The sequence below is a fragment of the Ambystoma mexicanum genome, chromosome 4q (genome assembly GCF_040938575.1).
Source record: "Ambystoma mexicanum isolate Mex_15411 chromosome 4q, UKY_AmexF1_1, whole genome shotgun sequence".
NCBI classification, from domain to species: domain Eukaryota; kingdom Metazoa; phylum Chordata; class Amphibia; order Caudata; family Ambystomatidae; genus Ambystoma; species Ambystoma mexicanum.
The window spans coordinates 283892311-283917261 of record NC_090928.1 but is presented as its reverse complement, the minus strand read 5'-3'; positions in this window follow the sequence as shown (position 1 = coordinate 283917261).

The following is a 24951-nucleotide window of genomic DNA, read 5'->3' as shown; positions in this document are numbered from 1 at the left end:
CACCCTAGCAAGAACAACCGGAACATACAGACTGGAAATAAAAAAAGCAAGAGATCATTCTATGGGAACAGAATCCTAAATGCTTGAAATGCGAGCAAGGAACTACATAGAATCATAGGCGAATTCAAACCCCCTGCATGCTCGTGCCAGCTCCCACCAATCTCCCAAGCCCTATGTGACATCTTATCTCTGCACTTACACAATGCTGCTAATGACAGACACTCCGCCATCATCTCTAAACTAAAACAAATGCCCCCGCCACCCACCGGCCCACTGACGACCTTCAACCCCCCCTCTGATACATATCCTCCACTCTTTCTCTCCCATCACACACCTACAGTTCCTCTCGCTCATAGCAGATAGCCACCCTTCAGGCTCCCCTGAGAACCCCTGCCAACTCTCACTCCTCAAAAACATCCTAGCCTCCACCTGTGCAGGTAGTGTTGCACGCACAATTCTCAACCACTCACATCAGGATCTTTCCTGAAAGCCCTAAAAACCACCTACATCAAATCTATTCTCAAAAAGCCGATACTCGACCCATACCTCCCCCAGAACTACCAGCCTATCTCCGACACACGCTTGATCACCAAACTCATGGACCGCGTGGCATACAAACAACTTGGCCCTTTTGCCGAAGCCAACAACCTCCTAGACCATGTAGAATCAGACTTCAGGCCACTCAAGGGAACAGAATATTCCCTAGTCTCCATCTGGGATAACCTAAAAAGAATGGCCAACGCAGAAGGCTGCGCTGTACTCATCCTGCTGGACCTCTCAGCAGCCTTCGATACCATCGATCACACCATCCTACTAGACAGGCTACAAACACTAGGAATCAGAAACACAGCCCTCTCTTGGATTTCCTCTTTTATCTCAAATTAATCACAAATCATGCACCTCAACCAGTTCACATCCACATCACAACCAGTAAGGGAAGGTGTCCCACAAGGACCATCCCTATCTCCCCTAATGTTCAACTTCTACCAAAAACCCCTGCCCGCAATCATCCGCTCATACAATCTTACCTGCTAAAACTACGCAGATGACACCTAGATCATCCCACAAAATCCCAAAATCTCAAGGCTCCGGCAGTCCGGACCTGTCGTCATGCTTCTCGGATACTGACCACTGGATGCTGACCAACCCCCTCATCCTCAAACCTGGGAAAACTGAAATCCTAGTTTGCGGGAAAACAGCCCTTCTACCCCAACCGATTCCATGGCCTCAACCCCTAGGACAAACACCAGCAATCTCTAACGTGGTAAAAATCCTTGGATGTACATAGGAATCAGACTTATCCCTCACCCAACACACCACTACAGTATCTAAAACCTGCTTCTTCCATCTACGGATTCTCAGGCGTATCTTCCCTTACCTCACCTATCTCCACCGTTTTTCAACCATCAACTCCATCATACTGTCCCGCCTAGATTACGCAAACTGCCTCTACCTAGGCGCTCTGGCATTTTAACTAAGGAAACTCCAAAGAATCCAAAATGCGGCAGCACACCTGCTTATTGACCTACCCGCCAGAGAACACATCAGCCCTACACTAAATGTCCTCCATTGGTTCCCGATTGGTTGACGCACTACCTTTAAAGCCATGTGCATCACCCACCGCACCATCCAAAACACCCGACCGGAATTCCTTTGAGACAAAATCGTTCCCTACCAGCCCTCAAGGAATCTCAGATCTCGCAAAGAATTTCAGCTAGTGATCCCACATCACAGCCCCTCCAGGCTGGGCAGATCCTCCTTCTCCGTCCAAGCGCCAATCATCTGGAACTTCCTACCCCTACACATTCACAACACTGAAAACCACCTTAAATTCAGAAAGGCCCTAAGATCCTGGCTCTACCCATAATATCCCCTGAATCCTCTTCTCTCAAAACCCCACTGCCGAACCCAACATTCCTTTAGAGCAATTAAAACACATAGGCCGGCGGCATTCCCAGCAGCTCACCTGACGTACTGTCGCCCATGCACAACAACATTCTTACCTAACAAATACCCCAGGGAAGCCCACTGCTTTCGCTGTGGCACAGTGCAATAAACTCACCCGCTCTCACCGCTCAGACCCTCGCACCAGAGAGACCACGGATAATGAAACCACGCCATCCACACTGGACAAAGATCGCTCCAGCCGAGTAACTTCGAAGCCTACAATACGTATGTGTCACACCACGTCTGTGGTCGCAGGCCATAGGCACGGCCAAACATCCATGCACCGTAGAATGCAGCTATGGATATGCTCATCCCGTCTAGCAGGGCATTTAGCCGTCCACACTGAAATACCTGACGTACCTCAACACCTCTTCCACTAGCATACAGCGACTACCAACAAAATTAAATTCGGTATAGCTGGCCACACATCGACTCTCTCAAAAACAGAAATCTATCACAAACCACCAACAGCCACCTAAATCCTAGACTGGTGAAAGTGCACACATGCATCTCCTAATCTAAAACTCTTAGCACTTCCAAATACAATTCAATAAATGTAGATGTCATCTTATGCAGGAAAAACATTCGTATGTTATGAACTGATGTCATGCCTGAAAGGTCTCCTTAAAAGAATCCAGAAATTACAGACAAAGAAATATAGACCTCATCCTCTAATAAGGGTCATATAAGAATAAGCAACACAACATATGGAATCATGCATCCTTTTGAGTTAACTGCCACACTCTTTTTCAGGGTCTATTATTTATCTACCCCATGAAAGTGTTAAGGTCTCCACCATCCACGTTTTAAAAACGGGACATCTGCCTTATAGAGTCACCTGTAGTTAACACGCTTACTACTGGCTTCATGTATACACTGAGTCTGGTGAGGGTTCATGCCAATAAGCCATCTGTGCTGTAGATGATATGGGTTTAAAGATCCTAGCCTTTGCCTTTTGGAGGACAGGACCATTATGTTACCAAGTAGTGACTTCTGGTCGCTTTCCGTAGATATGGCACGTCTCCTGTACAGTGTACAGGCAAAATGCATGAAGCACAATGACAGTGAGTGATGTGTGCTGATGTGGACCCATGATGGCACCTATTGGCAAGTGTTTCACCCAGCCGCTGATGCTGAGACATGTGAAACATATCCCTTTGTCATGATTATGATGGGGTAAGCTGGTTGCCAAAAATAAAATACTGGAAAATGTTTCCAAAGTGCTGTCTCGTTGTAAGGGTAGAGATAAATGTTGTTTCCTTCAATACTCACGCACTTACCACTTGCTCTAAGACTTACCCTTGTACTCAAAGGCCAGTATTACTAAATTAAACAAACTCTGAAATAGTTGGCAACGGATAATTCCCAAAGTTCAACTAAAGTAATCTTCAGGTGTCCAAATACAAGTGTCTTACATAAATGTTTTAGCTTCAATAAGGCCACCTTGTCTCTTCCTCTCAAATCTGTAATGAGGTTGGTTTAGTAACTTTGTGTAATGGGTGGTCTTCTGCCCTGGCCTCACAGCTCTCAGGCATGCTGGTGCTTCAGTGGTCTGCCAGTTCTTTGTCTGATGTCCTTTCAAGAGGCACAATTTGATTTGCTTGTCTAGTTGGTATGTGTATTTCTGTAGACTAGGTAGCCTTACCGGTCCTGGCTGAATTTGTTTAAGAAGTGGCATCCTAAACTGGCTTCTTCCTTGGTGGCTTTCATCTAACTCTGCTTGCCTTCTGCCTAACTATATTCTCTCTGTTCTGCTCTCAAATGTAAAACCTCTCCTTATTGGACCTCTTCCCTCTGTTTCCCTCTTCATGCCTCTCCCCTGAACAATACTATTGGGTTCAGCTTAATATTATTCCTGAACTAACTTGGGTAACGCATTATAAAAAACCTTTCGCACCAAAACTTGTTCTCGACTGTAACCAAACCACGGGGAACAAACTGTGTGTTGACTAGGTCGAAGTGTTCTCCATACCAAACATATTTGAGGTAATTTCTAAAGTACAATACTCCGAAGTCCCAGACCAATTAGCCCTGATTACGCTCAAACATGACCTATGATCCAATATTCTTCTTGAAATAATCAGTACTCATAAGCTTCAACCCATGTGGAACTTCAACTTCAACTTTCAAAAATTATAATAGAAATAAACTTTCAAATAATCAGCTTAAAGCCATTCACCCCAAGCAAGGTTTTTGCATCTTTACTTCTGAGGGAGATAGACTCATTGGTAGCTAAACTTTATCTTCTCTCCAAATACCAAGTGGAGTTTCGAAAAAGGTTGGGTGCGACCTTGAACAGGACTATACTTACACACTTAAAAGCCCAGGCACATAACTCACAGGCCATGCCAATCTATATCACAAGCCTGGATATGTCCAGCCGTTTTTACCACATTTTGCATGACACACTGTGGACCAAACTTCGTAACATGGGACCGCCTGAAACCTTGGGCCAGCTACTTGCCCTTCTTCATGCAGATACCAATATCAGGATCAGATTGACTGCAGATGGCACCTCATCTCGTTCTATTCAAACTTGTATAGGGCTAAGGCAGGTATGTATTCTTGCTCCATTATTATTTAAGTTGTTTCTGTTTTACATAGACCTTTTGTTGCCAAAATTGGTGTTTTTCAAATTCACTGGCTTGCTTTTGTTGATTACCTTCTCTTGTTTAATTTAATTTCTGTTAGCCTACGAAGGCAATTGTCCACGTTTTCTGCGCCTGCCAGCGAGTTGGGGTATTGGGGCCTTGGCGAGGAGTCAGCCAATTTGCCGGTTCCAGGGGCAGGGCTCCAGGGAGCACTGCAGCTAGGTGAGGCTGGTCAGGGATGGCAGTGGCCATCTTTAGAGGGAACGCAGGCTTCTCCGAGACCATACAAGGCTCAGGCGAAATGACCTTGCTCTGCCCTGTGCTCAGGATGATGGCCACTAGAATGTAGGCAGTGGCTGGAAGGGTCGTCTGTGTGACTGCCAAGCTAGTCAGGGGGTTTTCATGTGGGCCTTCTGTGTGTGCTGCCGGCTGTTGGCTGCATCTGCCGGTGAGTTGGGGTCTCAGGGGATTGACAAGGAGGCAGTTAATACTGTGGTTTCAGCATCAGGGCTCCAGGGAGCACTGCAGCTACTGCAGCTAGGTGAGGCTGGTCAGGGATAGTGGCACGCATCTTTAGATGGAGCACAAGCTACTTAGAGACAATGCAAGGCACAGGCAAACCGACTTTGCTCTGCTCCATACTCGGGATGATTGTCACTTGAATTTAGGCAGTGGCCGGAAGGGTCGTCTGTACAGCTGCCCAGACAGGCCGGGGCCCTTCATGTTGGCCTTCCGTGTGTGCTGCCATTTGCGCCTGCCGGCAAGTTGGGGCCTCAGGGGATTGGCGAGGAGTCAGCCAATCTAGCGGTTCTAGGGGCAGGGCTCCACGGAGCACTGCATCTAGGTCAAGCTCATCGGGGATGGCAGCGGCCATCTTTAGAGAGAGCACGGGCTCCTTAGAGACCATGAAAGGTTCAATCAAACTGGCCTTGTTCTGCGCCGTGCTCTGGATGATGGTTAGTCGAATGTAGGCAGTGGCTGGAAGGGTCATCTGTGCGGCTGCCCAGACAAGCAGGGGTCTTCTACTTCTCAGATGGTACCACTGGTCTACCTCTGACAGCCTTTCAGCTTTTTCTCTAATGATTCTCTAGTCACCTGCATTAGCAGAACTGCATGATTGACAAAAGATGTGTTTCAAGTGTTTATTGGTAATTGTGCCCAATATATACAGTGTCAGCATATTTATTAAACTAAAGACAAAAGGTGTCCCGAGGATAGTGGACAGAAGTATAATATATGTTAATTATAAGTATATGTGGCCTCTTTTTCAAACTTTGACATGCCTAGTGTATTCATGATTGTTGTTTTGAGTTACTGTAATGGGGCCCTAAAAGTACCCTAACTTTACTTGCCTCACATATTATGCAATCGACTTAATGAATTATTGTGGCCGTATGATCAGATCAATGGAAGACAAGTCACAGATAAATATGGAGGCTGCAAGCTTTGTTCCCCTCCAACTTGGTGCCTGCTCTCCCTTTTAACTTGTTATCCTAATTCCAGGAAGTTACAGGTTTTGTTTACCTTCTTGAATGTTGTAGACAATATTTTGCGTTTACATTGTACTCTTGGAACAGCTTGCATAGAATGCATAATAACCTTTGTAATTTTTCTATGTTCTCCTTTTTTTGCTCCATCACATTGTATTATATAAGAATCTATTTTATTTCTTGTTTCATATGTATTGTATGGCTTATATGAGTTATTGGTCGAAATAAAGCAGAACAAACGAGAAGTAAAATAATGGATTATTTTCCCAAAGAGTGAGGGCAGGGCAAATGGGTTTTTATTTTAATGAAGAACTCAAGACTAGGGACGTTCCTTCTTGCTCCAAAGGTTATCCTTGTGCCCAAGTGTGTTGTTCCAGAATTCAACAAACTTCAAAATCCTTGCAAACATGAATAAGAAAAAACAACTATCCAGTGTCCGAATGAAAATATCTCACATAAAGTCTTTCCCCATAAAGAGGAAGCCTTTATCTCCACATGTTCTATCTTTGAGGAGGGGGGTTTGGTCCTTTGGCTCCCTACTTGTTTTACAAGTAGTTTTCTGCCACAGTACCAGGGTTCTTGGGCAGACTGGTCTTTAGTTAGTCTGTCTCCTATGTTGTTTCTCGTATGTTCGTTCAAGGGGACGGAATTGAATAATCTTTCCACTTGTATACTAATAGGGTTTTTCGATTTTGCGCCACAATTGCACAATGGCATACAAGGGACACAAAGGGTATAGCTGTATGGTTCATCACGCAGAAATAATACAAGTAAATCTATATAACATGGAGCCGAAGTATTAATATGTTTGAGACGACGTCTATAGTGTTCTGACATGCAGCTCATGAACAAAGGAATAATTTATAGGCGCGGTATGTGTTTGTCCTTTTCTGTACCGCACACATAGGACAGCGTGAAGCGTCCCCCATAAAGAGGTCACAGGCACGTTGACTATCATGCCTGGGAGACAATAACATACAACCTAAGTGACAAACTACGCCTACATCAACCGACAAGAGCACTAAGATCAAGCACTGACATACGCCAACCTCGGCCACTCTCAAATTGGACAAACACTCAAACCAAAGAACCAACCACTCGACAGAGCATAAAACATCATGGAAAATAGCCACAAAGGAAAGCTGCAGAGACTCACCACATACCTAGACCCAGACAAAAGCCATCAAGTGACTCTCCCACTCGTACGTACCGGACGAACATATCCAGACAGGCAGACGCACCTAGATATACGTTGGCCTGAGTCACATCTGGATAGGATTGATTGAAGGATAACATGCACGCGCCTAGAAAAACGTGAAGGCTAGCATGTGAACACCAGCCTGCGTGGCGTTCGGATGGAGTTGTGAATGTTAGCATGCCCACACCTGGACGGATCTCTAAACTCTAGCCTGTGCCGCATCTAGATAAAAGTGTGAATGTTGTTATGACCACACCTGGGTGGAGTCCTAAACATTGGCCTGCACCACGTCTAGATGGGAATGTGAGGGCCAACAAGTGCCACACTCAGACAGAACTGCGAATGTTAGCATGGTAAAGGTCAGGTAACCCACTAACCAATATAAGCTCAAACTCTGCATACTTATCTCACTCAAAAAACTCACACAACCATCTCTCGCACAACAAGCCACACACACTTCACAACACTGCAACAACACATAAGCCGGAACAACAGCACACGCGGACTGACTCCGATCCGATACCCGCACCAAAGCTCAGCACCCGGTGTGTACTGAGTTGAAGCTGCCAACGAACACCACTCCTCTCACTATCCTACTCCCTTCTTCACCTTACTAACCCATCCCACCTTTATCATTTACAGATCCGCCTGAGCGCCTGGGGAACAATTCCGTTGGTGACGGTGCGAGGTACAAATACCTTTAACATTTAACATTTTGTGTTTGTGGCTATGTGTACTGGGAGCTTGTGCTGTCTCTGCTGGGGTTTGTTGGAGAGGTTGGGCCCTATGGTGGTTTCACCCAGATTCGCTTGTCTTCTGCTTAACCCTATTCTGTCCTTCCCACTCCTCAGCATATCCTCACCATCTTGAACCACCTTCCACAATTGTCCGCCTCAGGAACCTCCCTACTTTACTGGCTATCTCTGTTATCTTCCTTGTCTCTCAGCCTCAGAATTGTAACCTATTTCTTATGTTCCTCTCTACTCAGCTGACAATATCTCCCATCCTCTTTGTCCAGCCTACTCCCCTAAGGAAATAACTTGTATTGAATAATGCTTGTCCAATAGAAGCATGAGGGTCTTCTTGCCATCAGCAGCAACCCCCCCTTTTCCGAGTCTCCTGTGGTGACCTCAAGGCTCCTGCATCTCACCAACGCTATACAACATCTGCACGAAGCCCCTCTTCGACCTCCTCGACTCGATGGGTATCTTCTACACTAACTATGCGGACGATACCCAAATCCTCCTTCCCATCACAGGCAACTATGACACCGACGCTAACTCACTGAACACAATCTACCAAAGTATCTAGCCCTGGATGGCTCTGCACACGATGTGCCTCAACGATGAGAAGACTGAGCTGCTGCTCATCGGATATCAAAACACATCAAACTTGACAAAGCCTGCACATCATTTACCATAGATACCAACGTCATCCCAGTCTCTAAAGAAGCCAAAACCTTGGGATGTACCTGGACGCATCCCTCACTTTAAATAGACAGGTGAATGACATAGCCTCATCCTCCGCCTACACAACTAAATGTATCAATGCTGGCAGACCCTTGCTTTCCACAGACAGCTGCATTACGTTAGCAAGAGCCCCCATTATCTCCAGGCTAGACTATTGCAATGCCCTTTTTGCTGGAACCGCCTCAGGCAATAAGAAAAAAAGATACAGGTGATACAAAACAATGCCCTGAGAGCTGTGCTGAATATCCCCAAAAAAGGACAAATCTCTGTGGCTAGAAGAAGTGTCCTTTGGCTCCCTATTCGCAAGCGAATCCATTTAAAAACTCTCACTTTCACTCACAAATGCTTGGCATGCACTGCTTTTCTCTCTGTACTATGTACTACGTGCAACTTTAAGCCTTTAAACTGACTATATTATCCTTGTGTCTGTATTATGTTCAAGCTAACTGCGCTTTCTGTAACCAGCACCCTGATGCCCTTGGGTTTTGTGCACTCTACAAATGACAAATAGATAAAAATAAATAAATACTCTCATTTTCCTGAGGCACATATTCAGTCTCCAATATCAAGTCACCTGTGTAGAGGGTCTCTCTCCATACTGTTTTCTCAATAGTTTGTTTTGCTTCTCTCTTTGCTCTTAAAGTCCCTATATCTGTTACTTTCTCAAAGTTATCTCCCTCTGATATCATGTTACTCTCTTGTGTACAGTTCCCTTCTCTCTGTTTCCAGAGGATGTCATTTACTTCACTTGCTAAGATGATAGACTCCCTTCTCTGTTCCCACACTGTCCTACCACTCCCTCTCTCTTGCTCTTAACACACTCGTTTTTGTTTCTTTTTTCCTCATACTTCCCAGGTGGTGCCTCTCGTTTCTCTCTCTGAGCTGGATCTGTCCTGGTTTTCTTGTCACACAATTCCTTCCTACTGTGGTCTTCTGGTTCTTGCTTTCAATTCATAACCGGGACCCCTTGTCTCTCTTTCCAAGTTGGTACCCTTCTTATCTTGACAAACAATTCATACCACTGCCTTGACTATTTTAAATTGTTCTTCTACTTCGCTAATGGTACCAATGATCTCGCTCTCCCAGCTCGTAACCTTCTTCAATTCTCTCTGATAAATTCACATGTTATTTGCCTTCCCACACGCCTCCCAATGTACCTCTCACCAGAGATCACTCCATGAAGTGCTTGACCTTTATGTTTCCTTCTTGATTCAGGTCTCCCAGGGCCTGGGACTTCCCTCTATTCAGCTCTCCCCAGGTTTGTCATCGAAGAACCAACTCCCCTGTCTTAGGGTTTCCCAAGTTTGATCTTCTTTCTTGAAGCTTTTCACCAGGACTGGCAAACTCTGGTGGGGCTTACTGGGCTATAATGGGTTGTTGATCCTCCCCTTGAGTAAACTGCACTAAAGCAAGAATAAAGAAGAGCTGGAACATACACATGCAATGTCAGGAGGTGCAGAATGAGGCGACACATCTGCACTGTACCTGCCATTACAATGACACAGAATATAAACGTTCTGATAGAAGCCACATATAAGTGAAGATCATATTCAATGTCTTATTCAATACAACAACCAACAACAAAGAAAGAATGAAGGGAAGACCTGAAAGGGCTGCATGAAAGGATGAACCTACATAGATATGTCATCTCAAACCACAAAACAGAAAACATCAGCGGGTTGACGTTTCACGCATGAGTGTCACATATTGCAGGATGTATCAGTGATGGTTTAAAAAAGGTGACTTCTCGAATACCACTTACACACAGTAGAACCTGGGAGATCAAGTACCCAAACATGCTTAACCTAAAAGACAGCGATCTGAACATAGATATAGATTTTTTTGACAGTCTATGGTCATCAGCAGGGTCAGAAGACAACCTTGCAGTGCCATCTCTCATCATCAGTTTTTTTTGGCACAACTATTCAAGACCCTTAATAGATGAGGGCACAGTACAACAGAAATCCTGGGTTTCTAAGCTCGAACTGTCCCCACCCTTTACTGAGCAGGTGCCACACTAGGATAACAGCGGACATAACACCGTTAAAAATGGGTAACATTTTGGATTTGCCATGCTGTATGCAAGCCAGGAAACCATTGTAAAGTGTGAGGCCTACTGAGGTAACATTGGAGTATGCAAAGGTTAAATATGAAGAGCATATATTGTAGTGTCATATCGTTTGCCTGTCATTAAACCTTAGCAGCTGCTTTACAATCACTACAATTTTCTGACACTACATAGAGGCTGCATAACACATGTTTAGATTCTGTGTGTGGAAAATGCAATACTGGCCTTGGGTTATTTGTTTTCAAGCATATCATTTCAATATGTATTTTAAAATAGCATCAGTAATTTTAGAAAAAGACTGGGTCCCACCTTACGACTGCCTGTGCCTAACTGTTAAAAGATACTACATTAAAGTGTGAAAAAGGTTTGTTTTCTAAAATGCAACTCTCAGCTAGAAATGTGGACTATTTTCAAGCTGCTATTTGTGTTCCTTGCTTCCAGGGTTTTTATGGTCTTTTAGATAAGACAGCAATTCCAGGCCTGGATTCCATCCGAACTGTTCCTTTAGACAGCTTAAAATGATTTTTGTTCTCTTCACTTTATAATAAACTGTCCTGTGGGTTTTTCTTTACCAATCATATCACAAAATGACTTAAGGTCGTTAGGAAGGGAGAGAAAGGTGAGAGGAAAGGGTGGTCGGGTAAAGCTGGGTGGGGGGATAAGCAAGAGGATATTGAGTCCTGAGCATCTGTGAATGTTATCCAGGTAGGACAGCACATTGAACACTCTACTAAGATATCAGAAGATGAATGTACCTACTGAAGAAATCTTTAGATAACCTGCATTTCCCATGTTTTTATCTGGGTAAGAACTCAGCATGTCATCCTTCTGAAGTTGATCAAATTATTAAAGTTTAAGTAGGGAACTGTAATAGTGCTTGTCATGCTAGCAGACTAAGCCACGTGTCAGGCAGTCAGGCATGACTGGGTCTGCTTTTCATCATTCAGAGGTAAACACATGAAGTCTTATTGAGGTTTATATGAAAAGGGCTGTGGTAGAGTCAGTCATGCATTAGGGGGGCATAGGGTTTCATCCTGCTGAGTTTACTTCTATGAGTACAACTGAGGTTAGTTATTTAATAAGAGGGAGAGTCCATGGCTGCAGGTCAATGGCCTCAGAAGGGCCAGTTTGGCTGATGCAGCGTAGTAAGCATTTATGAAGTAGACTCTGACTTTCCTACAAGGAATACCATTTAGTCAAGTTGGATTTGAATGGTAGGAGCTCCATACTGGGGAAATACAACACATAACATATATCTGTAGTAGGAGGCATAGCCTCAAAAATGTTGTTGGTTAAAGACATGAGATGGGCTAATGGATCTCATCACTTGCGACCAAAAAAGATATGCCCTATTCAGAAGGTTCCCTTGAATGGGCGCATGTCCACATTCAGATTCACTCTTTAATCCCCTTTTCACATTTGCACAAATAAGGGAGTGCTTCTGCACATTTTAATGTACATGTTGAATTCAGAAACGGATGCCCATCAAAATATGCGGAAAACAAACACATTTCCCTGTGCCCCTATGGAAAAGGTACAAGGGAAGTGCAAAGTATAACAGGGTTCTCACTGAAAAATTCACACAAGTGTTGAACAGCAGCGTCATGAACTACTGCTGCCCGACATATTAATTTGCCTGAAAGTAGTCTAAAGTGTGTTTTTCTTTTTTTGCCATATTTCACAATGCCATGTCCTGTAAGGGCTTGTCATGACTAAATTAACTCCCAGCATCCACATGAGTTCAGAGAGTGCCATACATGCTCGTGTCACAATGTTTGAAGGTGGCTGTCCAGTGCATCATACGTGCTGCAGTAATGCACAGGCCATCTTTGTGAATAGCCTGTAGCGATGAGCATGATTATCAGCATTATGGTTCCCCGCCACTGACATTTCACCTGGTTCTATACATGTTAGTTTTGTGTAGAGTGACGAGAAACTTCGCACTAGTCCTTTTTTTCCATTTGTGATAGTTTCATACAGCGGCACGAAAAACTCTGTGAGGGTTCTTCTGAACCATGCACTGTAGACTTTGTGTGGGTCTTTTTGCGATCCGTGATAGCTTTGTGACACAAAAAACTTCATGCAGGTCTTTTTTCGATCTGTAGTAGTTTTGTGCAGGTCTTATTTTGATTCATATAAGTTTCATGCAGCAGCACGGAAAACATTGTATGTCCATTTTGAAGCATTTTTTTATTTGCATTACTTTTTGGAAATATAGTCCTAAATGTTTTAAATATTACACTTTTTTGGAACCTGCAAACAAAGAGTTCATTTTTGTTTCCATCTTGAAGAAACAGACAACTGCAAGCCATTATGTATTTAAATGCTTTGCTTTCTTTGAGTATCCCTTGCAACAAAGGTTCTTAACTTCTGGGCTATTCTGTTTGTTTTATACTATTATTTATTTATTTCATTTGGTCATACGCCCAAACCCTCGGGTATCACAGCGTAGGTTACAGGATAACTTGATACTTAGTTGGTACATATTGGCATATTTGTGAGCATGCACCATTGTTTCTTTAAGCGAATAACATAAGAACATTTCCATAGTGTTACATAGCCAAACAGGGCTTCACAGATGGCATATTGGTACAAATTTACATTCTTACAATTAGTAATTACTTTCACTATTATTTGTTGTGCTGGAGATTATGAGGCTTATTTAGAATTTATTAAATTACCAGGTTTTGAGGATTTTTTTTAATTTGGGGAAGGATGGCTCATTTGAGATGGAGGCTGGGAGTAAGTTCCACATGAGCTGGCAGGAAAAACGTCTGCGCTCTTCAACCCAATGTTTACAGCAACCTTTTATCACATGAATTGTCATGAACTTAACCCAAGGCTATCACTTGAATATCTTCAAAGTACAGATGAACATGAATCACCCAAATACAGTAAAACTTTGCATGACTCAGGGCTCAGACAAGTTTGTTCACCAAGGTTTGGTGCTGTAGATAGTGCTGTTACCTGGTTGAGTCATGCACTTTTGATCAGGTTGTCTCTCAGGGTTATGGCCAGCACAGATATTTATTCATGACTGGCTTGCGCAGTGACACAAGGAACTTTGTGCAGGTCTTTTTTTGATCTGTATTATTCTCGTGCAGCGACATGAAAAAACTTGTGCAGGTTTTTTTTTGATTTGTGGTAGTTTCATGCACCGGCACGAGAAACTTCTCACGGTTTTCCACGCTCTGTGCTAGGTTTTCCACGCTCTGTGCTAGTTTTGTGGAGCGCTACAAGATATTTTGCCAGGGGCTTATTTTAGATCTGTGCTAGTTTTGCATTGCGACACGAGAACATTTGCATGTTTTACTCAAACTGTGCTAGGTTTATGCAGCGGCTTGTGAAACTTTGTGCCACTCTTTTCGATGCGTGCTGGGTTCGCGCAGCAGCATGAACATGTTTGTGTAGCTCTTTCTGAATTGTGCTAGGTTCACACAGCAGCATGAGAATCTTTAAGGCATGTTTTGCTTGATTCATGCTGGGTTCGCACATCGGCATGAGAAACTTCATGCTGCTCTTTTCGATTTGGCCTAGGTTTGCACTGCAGCACGATAAACCTTGTGCCACTCTTTTCGATCTGTTCTAGGTTTACGCAGTGGCACAAGAAACGTTGCATGGTTCAATTCAGTTCATGGGATGGCACAAGAAACTTTGCATGGCTCTTTTCGATACGCTGGGGTGGCGGAAAAGCAGATTGTGGTGAAATGGATCAAAATCTTACAGATTTCAATGAATTGCGCAGTTGTTGGAACTGAATTTCACAATTTTGCGCAGCCCTAATAACCTGTGCGTTTCTCAAAGTAATATGAATAAAAAAGACATCCTGTGTGCATTTTATATTTGCATTACCTTTGTGTATTTGTTCTTAAAACGTTTTTAAAAATTAAAACTTTTTGTAACATGCAAACAGTGGTAATTGTTGTTTCCATATTGAAGAAACTGACAACTGTAAACTTCTGAACTATTCTTTTTGTTTTGTACTTTGCTTTAAACGTGTGCTGGCAGGAAAACGTCTTCCATTTTCAACCCAATGTTTACAGTAACCATTTATCACAAGAATTGTCATGAGCTTAACCCAACTCTATCACCTGATGAATCAGAAGTACAGATGAATCAGAATTACCCAAATACAATAAAACTTTTCATGACTCAGGGTTCAGACAAGTTTGTTCACCAGGTTGGGTGCAGTGGATAGTGCTGTTACTTGTGTTGAGTCATGTGCTTTTGAAAAGGTTGTCTCTCAGGGTTATGGCCTAAAGTAATGTAAGGGACAACCACCATTTTGGATTTTACTTTGTGCTGGATGTTCTGATGGTTAGCAAGTGTTTTCTGCTATGCAAAGCCTCTCATAAGCTTGGGAAATGCATACTTAGTTTAATCTGCTATGTAGAGAGTTGCTGTCATGAAAATACTAACATTGTTTCTTCTGAAGTGCTTAATGAAGCGAGAGAACATTCTTTGATACATTTTTTTTGTATCAGGGAACTGCATGCTCCTTGTTGTTGGGGAAACTTACAAAGGAATGGGTACATTTTGTATTCCTCATCTTGCGTGTAGCTTTGACTTTATTTGTCCCAGCCGCATTGCCAGAGGAAACAAAGAAACTTCTTGAGCTATGTTTCCTCTACGGTCACTTAAAGGGAACATGTCTCTTTCCCATGCTGAAAGAGGGGGTATGGCTAAAGGGAGTTTTCAGGTCTCTCAGGCATGTGTTGGGTTCTAATGGTGTTTTCTGACACAGAGCTGTAGGGATCCCCATCAAGTAACTCTAAAATCCCATTGGGATAGGTGCTACCCCTCAGAATGTCTTCTTCATCAAATCTACCTAGAAAATAGATTCTGCCTTTGAATACTGCATTTCAGTGACAGCTGAGAGGCCAAACTGTCAGCCCTGGATACTCCTAAGCCCTATAAAAGGACCAGCGGAGATTGCTAGAACCCTGAGGAGATTAACAGGGTACCCATGAAAGGAGGAGTTATGCAACACAATTCAACAAGATACTGGGGAAAGTCTAGTAGCACCTTTGCATCATCTTTCCTTATTTAGATGTTATTTGCCCCAACTCATTATTTGCACTTCTTAGCATTTGGTAACCTCATCGCACAGTGAACCACACCATCCTGCTCGACTGTCTCAGTGTTAACCTGGGTATCACTGATAAGGCTTTACCTGGCTGACCTCTTTCCTCTCTGATCGGCCCTCCCAGGTCCAACTGGGGTCCTTCCTATCATCTATCGTCCTCTCCACCTGTGGGGTTCCCCAGGGGTCTAACCTCTCACCCTGGCTCTTCAACCAATACCTGGCAACTCTCGCCCAGTGCATTTCATTTTTCTGCTCGAATTTCCAGTGCTACGCTGATGACACTCAACTCATTTTCCGACTGCCCTCTGCCACCTTATCACCCTCTCTCATCTCTGACTGCCTAACTGCCATTCAAGATTGGTGTGCCGCTAATGACCTTTATCTGAATGCCAACAAGACTGAGATCCTCCTCATCGACACACCATTTCCATCCTTTTCCCTCACTCTCTGGCTGGCCTCCTTTGGCCCTCCTCCTACCCCTACTTGCGAGACTAAGAACCTTAGGGTCATCTTTGACTTCACACTTTCCTTCTCCGCCCATATCTCTGAGGTCTCTAAAAAGTTAAACTTCCTACTGCACCTCCTCAGAGGTACTCTGCCTTTCCTCTCCTTCCCTCAGAAGCTCACTGTCTGCCAAGCCCTGGTTTTCTCTAAGTTGGACTATTGTAACAACCTCTTTCTAAATCTACCGGCCTCTACTCTTCGCCCTCTACAACTTATCCAGAACAGGACTGCAAGACTTGTTCCTGGCCTCAAGCCCTGGGATCCCATCTCTCCAGCTCTGAAATCACTCTATTGTCTCCCAGTAGATGCAAGGATTAAATTCAAAACCCTCTGCATTGTCCACAAGGCTTTCTGGGGCCTTGGTCCAAAATACCTTCAGCTATCCCTCCACAAATACCACCCCTCTCGAGCTCTTCGCTCCTCTACCTCTAACTCCCTCCGGGTCAATCGTTTTTCAAATAAACGTGCTGGGGTAGATCTCTATCTTCGGCTGGGGCCTCCCTCTGGAACAGCCTCCCTTCCACTCTAAAACTTGAGGAGAACCATCTCCGGTTCCGTAAGCAGCTCAAGACCTTCCCATTTGATTCTGCCTTCGCTCCCCCTCTCCCCTGCTGATATGCTCTCTCTTGGCACTGTGCACCTGGCCACCGTCTGTCCCCTGGGCCAAGGTACCTGCTCACCCTGCCACCCTCCTGCACTGCCTCCTGGCCACCCCTTGCCCTGGGGACTGTATCTGTACCCATACAGCCCCGCCCCATTTTTTCTTCTTTTTCTGCACTCATCAGATTACCCACTCTGCTGCCTTAAAAACAGCTCTTGCCTATTGCTGGCTGCACTACCACTGTTTATTGCCTCAATGTTCTATTGTTTTATTTATTTTTATTTATTATTATTTATTCTGCTCTCCTCTGCTCCACACTTTCCACTCTACCCCTTCCATGCATGTTTTCCCTTTCCCATGCACTTGCGTGTTCTCAATGTCACTGGGCCTAGTAGATCGTTGTTGTGTTGTGTTGTGTTCTCCCCTGTTCCCATCCCTTGTCTAGTCGCGCTCTGAAACACTTGTGTACGAGCGCGATACAAATAAAATATCATATCATATCCAGACCCCTTTCAACTCCTTGACTGTATACTTTGTCAATTCTACTGAAAATGCTCTATTCACTAACTTATTTCTTCTTACTGATGTTCCTTGGTGCAAACATTTGTTTACTGCCCATGGCAAATCCTCATTTACACTGTGGTCATTTCAAAGTTTTACACCATATGTTTATCTTCAATTAATATTTTCCAGTAAATCATGAATGATATATATTAACAATAACAGTTGATACCATTTCCATTACAGATTTTTGAGATCTTTGGAAAATACATGAACCTAGGTCAAACAATTCCTAAAATGTTGCAAACTATTTTAAACTTTGGGAAACTGTGTGCCATGAGAAAAGTGCTTCTCCTTTCGCCATTGGGGCACAATAAGACATTGGAGATAGTTGGGTCCACTGTATCTGATCACAATGTGAGACTGTAGAGGGCTCACAAGTACGAGGTGACGAGCAAGAATTCAGTATGGAGGTTTTGTAGCAAGAGATCCTGACATGAGACAGGATATGGTATACTGATGAGTAACAATTTGGGACGAGATTGGGTGACAGTGTGACAGGGGAATATGGACCCTAGGCTCACTAAAATATTTAAAGGGCCCAATATGAGACTAGTGTGGAAAAGCAACGAACAAGAGAGAAAGAGCGAGTGAAGATGTGTTTGAGATTATAAAGCTTTATCAGAGATTACAAATGGATTTGAGTGGCAGAAGCGGCCCATATTTGGCTCAACCTTTCATGGGCATATGAGGCTGTGCCTGGATGAATTACTTTGTGTATGGGTATGTGTGGTTGAACCTTGCACATAACGGCATCACGTAGCATAGGAGACTGCACCTATCTACATGACAGCAGTAAAGTGGCATATCATGTTCTTGCCAATCTAAGGATGTATCTGGCCATGTCAAGCTGTACCTCATATGAAATCAAGCCACATCTATTGATTGGAAATGGTATTTATCTATTAATGATTTCTTGGTTGCCTGTGCCATACTGCATACCAGATTTCTTGGCTTCAAAGCACTACAAAGAGAAAACGGAGGCAAATAGGAATAAGAGGGATAAGTGGGATGAGCCTGCAGTAGGTTGTGATGGCATTCCATTTACCTATGTATCACACTAGTATCAGTTTTGTTGTGATGTGTTAGATGTAATTTTCTTTCTCACAGCTGGCGTGTGAACGTTTGTCAGAAAGCATGATTGAAGACCTTTCTGAATTTTAGATGGTGTTTCATTTGTTTTGTCCTAATGGTGAATTGTTCTAAGGTGTTGGCCAACGGCTTTCCAGCCTGCTTCCACCGTGCTACGGATTCTCAATTTGGGCTAGGATGTATTATCAAGACGTTTACCTTGTGGTTTCACCAGTTTTCCCACTGAGCTCTGTGAGTGATGCCCTGAAGTCTGAAACATAGTATTTGTTCCAGTGGAGCCCCGTATGGAGATTGCTGGTGTAACATGGCCCTGTTTCTTAATGGCTAGCACACGTCACCCGGCACAGTTTAACGTTATTTGTAATTCTCTCACAGATTTCTTTTTTAGGTGTGCATGAACAGATATTGTTCTGTATGTGTTCAGCAAACAAGCGCAGACAATGATAAATACATTATATAAACATTTGTACAGTTGCTGGCTATGTGTGGAGGCAGAGATGGAAGCTCTACATTATAAAAACACGATATCCATGCGAAGCGCAGCGCAAGAGTGTGGCAACTGAATGTGGTCTGCCGTGGTTCATATTCTAAAGTGGAGCTGTTTTCAATCCCCAAAATCTGTCATTGCTGGCTATGTGTGCAGACAGATACGGTAGTTCTACATTATAAAAACAGTATTTCCACACAAAGCGCGTTGCACGAGTGTGGCAGGTGAGTGTGGTCTGCCATGGTTCGCTGTGGCTCGGTGAGGCTGGTGCTTCCACACTCTGTACAACTGTCCTCTGAAGAAGCAGACAACTTTGAGAACCGACCAAGGTGGTAAGCAGGATATGGGAGTTTTAATCTGTTATAAATCCCATTGAGTAAAATCCCTGTTACGCTCTGTGCAATTATACTGAAACAGTGACTAATTTGTATTCAACCAAAGCAATATTTTATTGACTCTTCAAGAAGAACAGAGTCGCCAATCACTGGCATTCCCCTTATAGAATTGGAGAGCGTTGCGGTATGCCTTTTGGGATTGCTCCTTCATATAAGATCTCTCTATCCTTTTGCTATTGAAAAGAAAATGGCTTGGCTGTGACTGCAGACTTTCGGTCTTTGAGCTGCCTTGAATTGTACATACAATTTAGATCATTGGGTTTTTATAACTCGTATTTTACAGTTGGAAAAAGACAACTACTGAGCGGCAACTGCGGAACATCTGGCCTTTGGGACGCTTTAGTAAACCAACTGCGTGCCTTTACTGAAAAATGAACTTTTTTTGCCACCTTCTTGTAGCCAAATGCCTGGAAAAATGAGCAAGAGAAATTACAACTTGAGAAATGGTAAACATAAGGATACTGCAAATATTAGTAAAAAAAAATAGTTGGAGCTGAAATTTGAACTACTTTGAGACATGAAACAGTCCCAAATACAGCAGCCACGAAAATGGATAAGATCACAGACTTTTTTAAAGGGCCTACTACTGCAACTATTGAGGTACATCCTGCACCTTGAATATGTGAAAGTAAGAATAGCCAATTGCTTGTACGAAGTCTGGTAGCGGGTGCAGACCACTAATGCAAAAACAGTAATCAAGGTTGGTGAACAATCCAAAATACTTACTGCAAGGCTTTCATGTACTCCACGTCTAACGGGAGCGACGGAAGAATACCCTAAAACAACTATTGTTTTGTCAGACCTCGCTGATGCCTCCAGAGGCCATGAGATTACTGATGGTACTGATAATGGGAAATCAAAGGATCAAGATGCCCACTACTTAGCGACAAAATTTCCCTTAAAGATATTATTGAAATTGACACACAATATTTAATGCTACGTTCCAAAGAATAACAACCTTCTGACCTAATAAAAACAAAAGTGAATGACTGCGATAAGGGATGTCCTGAGTTCCTTTCTGAAGCCGACCATATTATTAATTGCACCATATTTAATGAAATATCAGCAGAGACTCACTCGGACATGATGGAATCTACAATGGTTGACATTTTAGCCAGTAACAATGAGGAGGATAAGGGCGTACCCTCATCAAGAAAAGAGAGGAGAAAACCCAAAAATAAAATGGAAAAATTGGCTTTAATGACTGTGGCTACGAAAGGAAGTCGTGTCATGGTCTGTGATGAATAAAAATCAGCTCTGCAAGAAAAGAGCGAGAAAAAGAGCAGCAAAAAGAGCAAGGAGAGCATCAAACAAAATGGGCAATTGAACTAACTGGCTAATGAGTTCCAAGGAACTGAAAAAAAGTTGTGGGTCGACATCAAGAAGCAATTGTAGACCATGCACAAATGACTATTGATGACTCAGATACATCCCTTGAAACTAGCTCCAAAGCTTCGATTGTAAGTGTGCAACAGAACAGGGCTGTTATGAAACAGAAGACTGGAACTAGGGCCATTCCTATTATCATTGTTAGACAACCTAATCTACCAGATGCATTGTAAGCTGATCCCCCACAGGTTGTGACTGCCCTGCCAGAAACAGGGTTCACCATAGCGTGTCTCTCAGAAGGATCTGAACAGCCGATAAATAGAGGCTGTTTGCTCAGTATCTTTAGCAATCTTCCTGGTCTGAGGGTAGTTACTGAGGGTTGTTAAAAGCAGCGATTTTGAATATGGGGAGCAATTAAAGTCTTGCCTGAATTGTGTAACTAGAGTACATTTCTGCTCCTCAGAAGTGGCCAGTTTGATTAGGGCCAATACTGAATCCCTTCTTAAATGGGGCTACGAATTGGATTTTCCTGCTAATACAAAATGCAACCCTAAAGTCCAAAAGTCTCAACAAAAATAAAAGGGGGATATAGTGGAGTGGCCAATTTGTATGAATGTAGGGGGCCCAAAAACTTAATTGGAGGGTTGCGATTCTGTTGCAAAGTCCAACTGGGAATGGCTACGTTCATTTTTGCCACCTGTCACTATCAAATCCTGATCAAGTATCGAGATAAAATCTTAAAATTGTAGGGGTCAAGTCCATGGCTCAAATAAACACCTTTCCTCGGCTGATATTATATTAATTCAGGAGACGTGGTTGTTTGGAGATGGATTGCTTGATGGGTACACAGCAAACTTGCGATATGCCATTATGGGCAAAAAAGGTGGCCCTTTCAGATGTCTTGCCATTTTGGTAACTAACGGCCTGAAATCAAGAGGGATACCGCTACAAGATAATAGTACAAATGTGATAGCTGTAGATGTACAAATTGCACCCCACCATACGCTGTTAGTGTTGAATATCTATGATCCTCCAGGAGGTAAAGTAACAATGGATATTCAACATAAAGCCACTCATTCATGGAATTATTTGTCTGTAAAACAGGGATTTGTGTGCCAGTCTGCCCGCAAATCCCCATTCGTCAAACAGGGATTTGCGGGCAGAATGGCACAAAAATCTGTTTTACACGCAACTTATTCCATGAATCAGGGCCAAATTACATGATCGGCATACAGTCAGAATCTAACCAGGATGTGAATATTGTCATCTGTGGGGATTTGAATGCAAATTGCTTAATATTGAAAATTAAATATATCCCAACAACGAATCCCTCTGGTTTTACCCGCAGATGTGATGACCTGGATAGATTTCTTTGAAGATCTAGATCTTATTATGCTCAATGGATTAGTGAAGGGGTACTTTCCTCCTGTCCCATCTTGGCGCAGTTGTATTAGAACCTTGACAATAGATCATTAGATCATATCCATGTTGGTGAAAGAATCCCCCAGGATGTAACTGATTTGCAAATATCTTTTGTAAATTTCAGTGATCATGCAATAATGTAACTGCTCTATTGACTTCCTGTGGGAAAGAATAGTTATTATGATAATGTCGGTGCAATAAATGTAATCTCTGGTGGGAATAGCGTTGCCTGGATGGACAAGAACTTAGAAAAAATAAAGGAATGTATGGGTACCGTGCAAGATGAGTATCTACATGTGAATTTTGCTAATGATAGTGTCACATGGATATCATCTTGCACATATAGCTTTCTCCCAATGAAAAACTGTCCGGTTTTTAAGGAGGGGAAAAATGCTGGGAAGGTTTATGATAAGTCGATACAGGCAGAACAACAAAAAAGATGCAATACGAGTTACGTTGCATCTTGTTATCTGATTACCCCACTGTAGAAAAACTGTTGTGTAAACGTTAGGTACTAAACAGCTGCACAAACTGGGTAAAAAGGTTTAGGGCATCATCCTACAATCCAGCTTGGAAACTTATGGTAAAAGATTTGGTGTCAGGGTATAGTAAAACACTATGATCCTCTTTTAAATCTATTGCCCGTAAAGGAGCCAAGGAGGTGCTCTGCTGTATTAATGAAGCCACCTGGAAAGACTTCCTGGTGGAAATGTTTGCTGGTAATAACCAGGCTCCACAGATAAAAGCAATCTTAGATATCAGATTCAACGCAGAAGATCTAGTTGATATAATAAAGGGCCTTAAGTCATTGTGTGCTCTGGGGCCAGGTTGTTTATGGAATCTAATGCTGAAAGCCAATCCCATATTGTGGGCTGATATCTTGAAAAACCTGTTTGAGAAAATCATAGGCAGTGGGGAAGTCATTGATTCATGGGGGGTGTCCCATCTAATCCCTGTGTTTAAAAAAGGATTGCGGGACAATCCTGCAAATTATCGACTTCTACACCTCACAGAAGTAACATCGTCTCCTCCTTAGAATTAAAGGAAACAAATAATTGGGCTGAGAACAACACAGTATTAAGCTGCCTCCAGACTGGCTTCAGAAATGGGCCATCTACTAATATGAACATCTTCGTAGTGAACACCTTATAGAAACAAGTAAAATCAAAAAATGTGCTGCCTTTATCAGGGGGGATTTCACTTGTAGTCTTTTCCTCTGCTTTTGACGCAGTAGACAGATCTAAGTTTTAGGTTAGATAAGAAAAAAACGGGGGGGATGGGAATGCTGTGTCACCTACTTTATGCCTGACAGCGGCTGTATGATGATAATAGTGCGTGGTAATATTGATGAACTGCCAGAGCCAATATCTATAAAGCGCGGGTTCAGACATGGATGGGTTCTGGTCCTGCTTTCATTCAATTAGTTAATTTCAGACTTTGGAAACGCATTGGAACGCACAAAGAATGCCTTACCCAAACTAGGGGAGAAAGAAAATTGGTTGGCTTGGATATGCTGACAACTTTCTTATCTTAGATAATACCTATACAGGAATCAGATCAGTCACAGTGTCCTAGCCACCATCCAATAAGCTGAACAAAATAGCCTGACTGTAAATCTGAAAAAAACCTCCATTTATGGCAGCTGGTAGGAAATGTCCAGGACGTTCTCATATTCACAGCAGTATTGACTTAGTGGAGAGAGTGTCTAATTATAGATACTGGGACTGTGAAATGCTAGCGGGTGGCAGCAACGAGTTGCTTCTGAGAAACAAACGTACTAAAGCCCTCTCCTCGATGATTGCTATTACCCAATTTTGCATGAAAACACCAGGTTAAATAAAGTCTTTTTGGCGTACTAAATAATATCTACAGACAGAAATTGGCTGCTGCATTTCTGTATGCCCGTGAAACATCTTATGGAGGTCTCTCTGGGTAGACAGACTTGCATGCCTAATATGGAGGAAGGTCCTTGGTTTTACAAATGATACTCCTGTAGAGGACATACCTCTTGAATTATGTTTGATATCATTCTCAACTATGATAAATATTAACGGAGGAAAACTGAATATTAACATTCCTTTTGCGATGGATAATACGCTTCTAGGTATTGTTAAGTCTGCACTTATCAACCAAAAAAGTGTTGCACTGCAACACTTTAAACAATAACATAAAGAGTTCCTATTTATTTATTTAATTAATTTGTAAATCACACATACAACCCGGAGGTATGGAGGCACTGCAGATTTCTTCACAAAGATTGGGTGGAAACCTAACTGGGAGAATGGTGAAGGTGTGGTGTTGAAAACATTAAAAACCAGCACCGAAATATGGGACAAGGTAAATAGTCATGAAAAAGTTGCAATGATGAAACCACTCTACTTTTGCAAAAATGTACTTTAATTTTTTTAAAAAACAGTTTTATACAAGACTGGTCCCCTCACCCATTATGCGAAGACTTTGATTCATGGACTTGTTTTATAATGGCGAATCCCATAGGAAAACGTTCCATGAATCAGGCAAAATGTTACTCAGACTTAACAGTCCTGAGGTACTTGATGTTACAGGAGCTTGGGTTGGCATACCCAAAGAGAGACGATTGTGCAGGCTTTGTCTTGTTTAGCGACACATCGAATCTGTTCGACATGTAACGACATCTTGCGCTGCTATATATCCATCCTATGTGCAATACTATAGCCAACACACAGAACAAT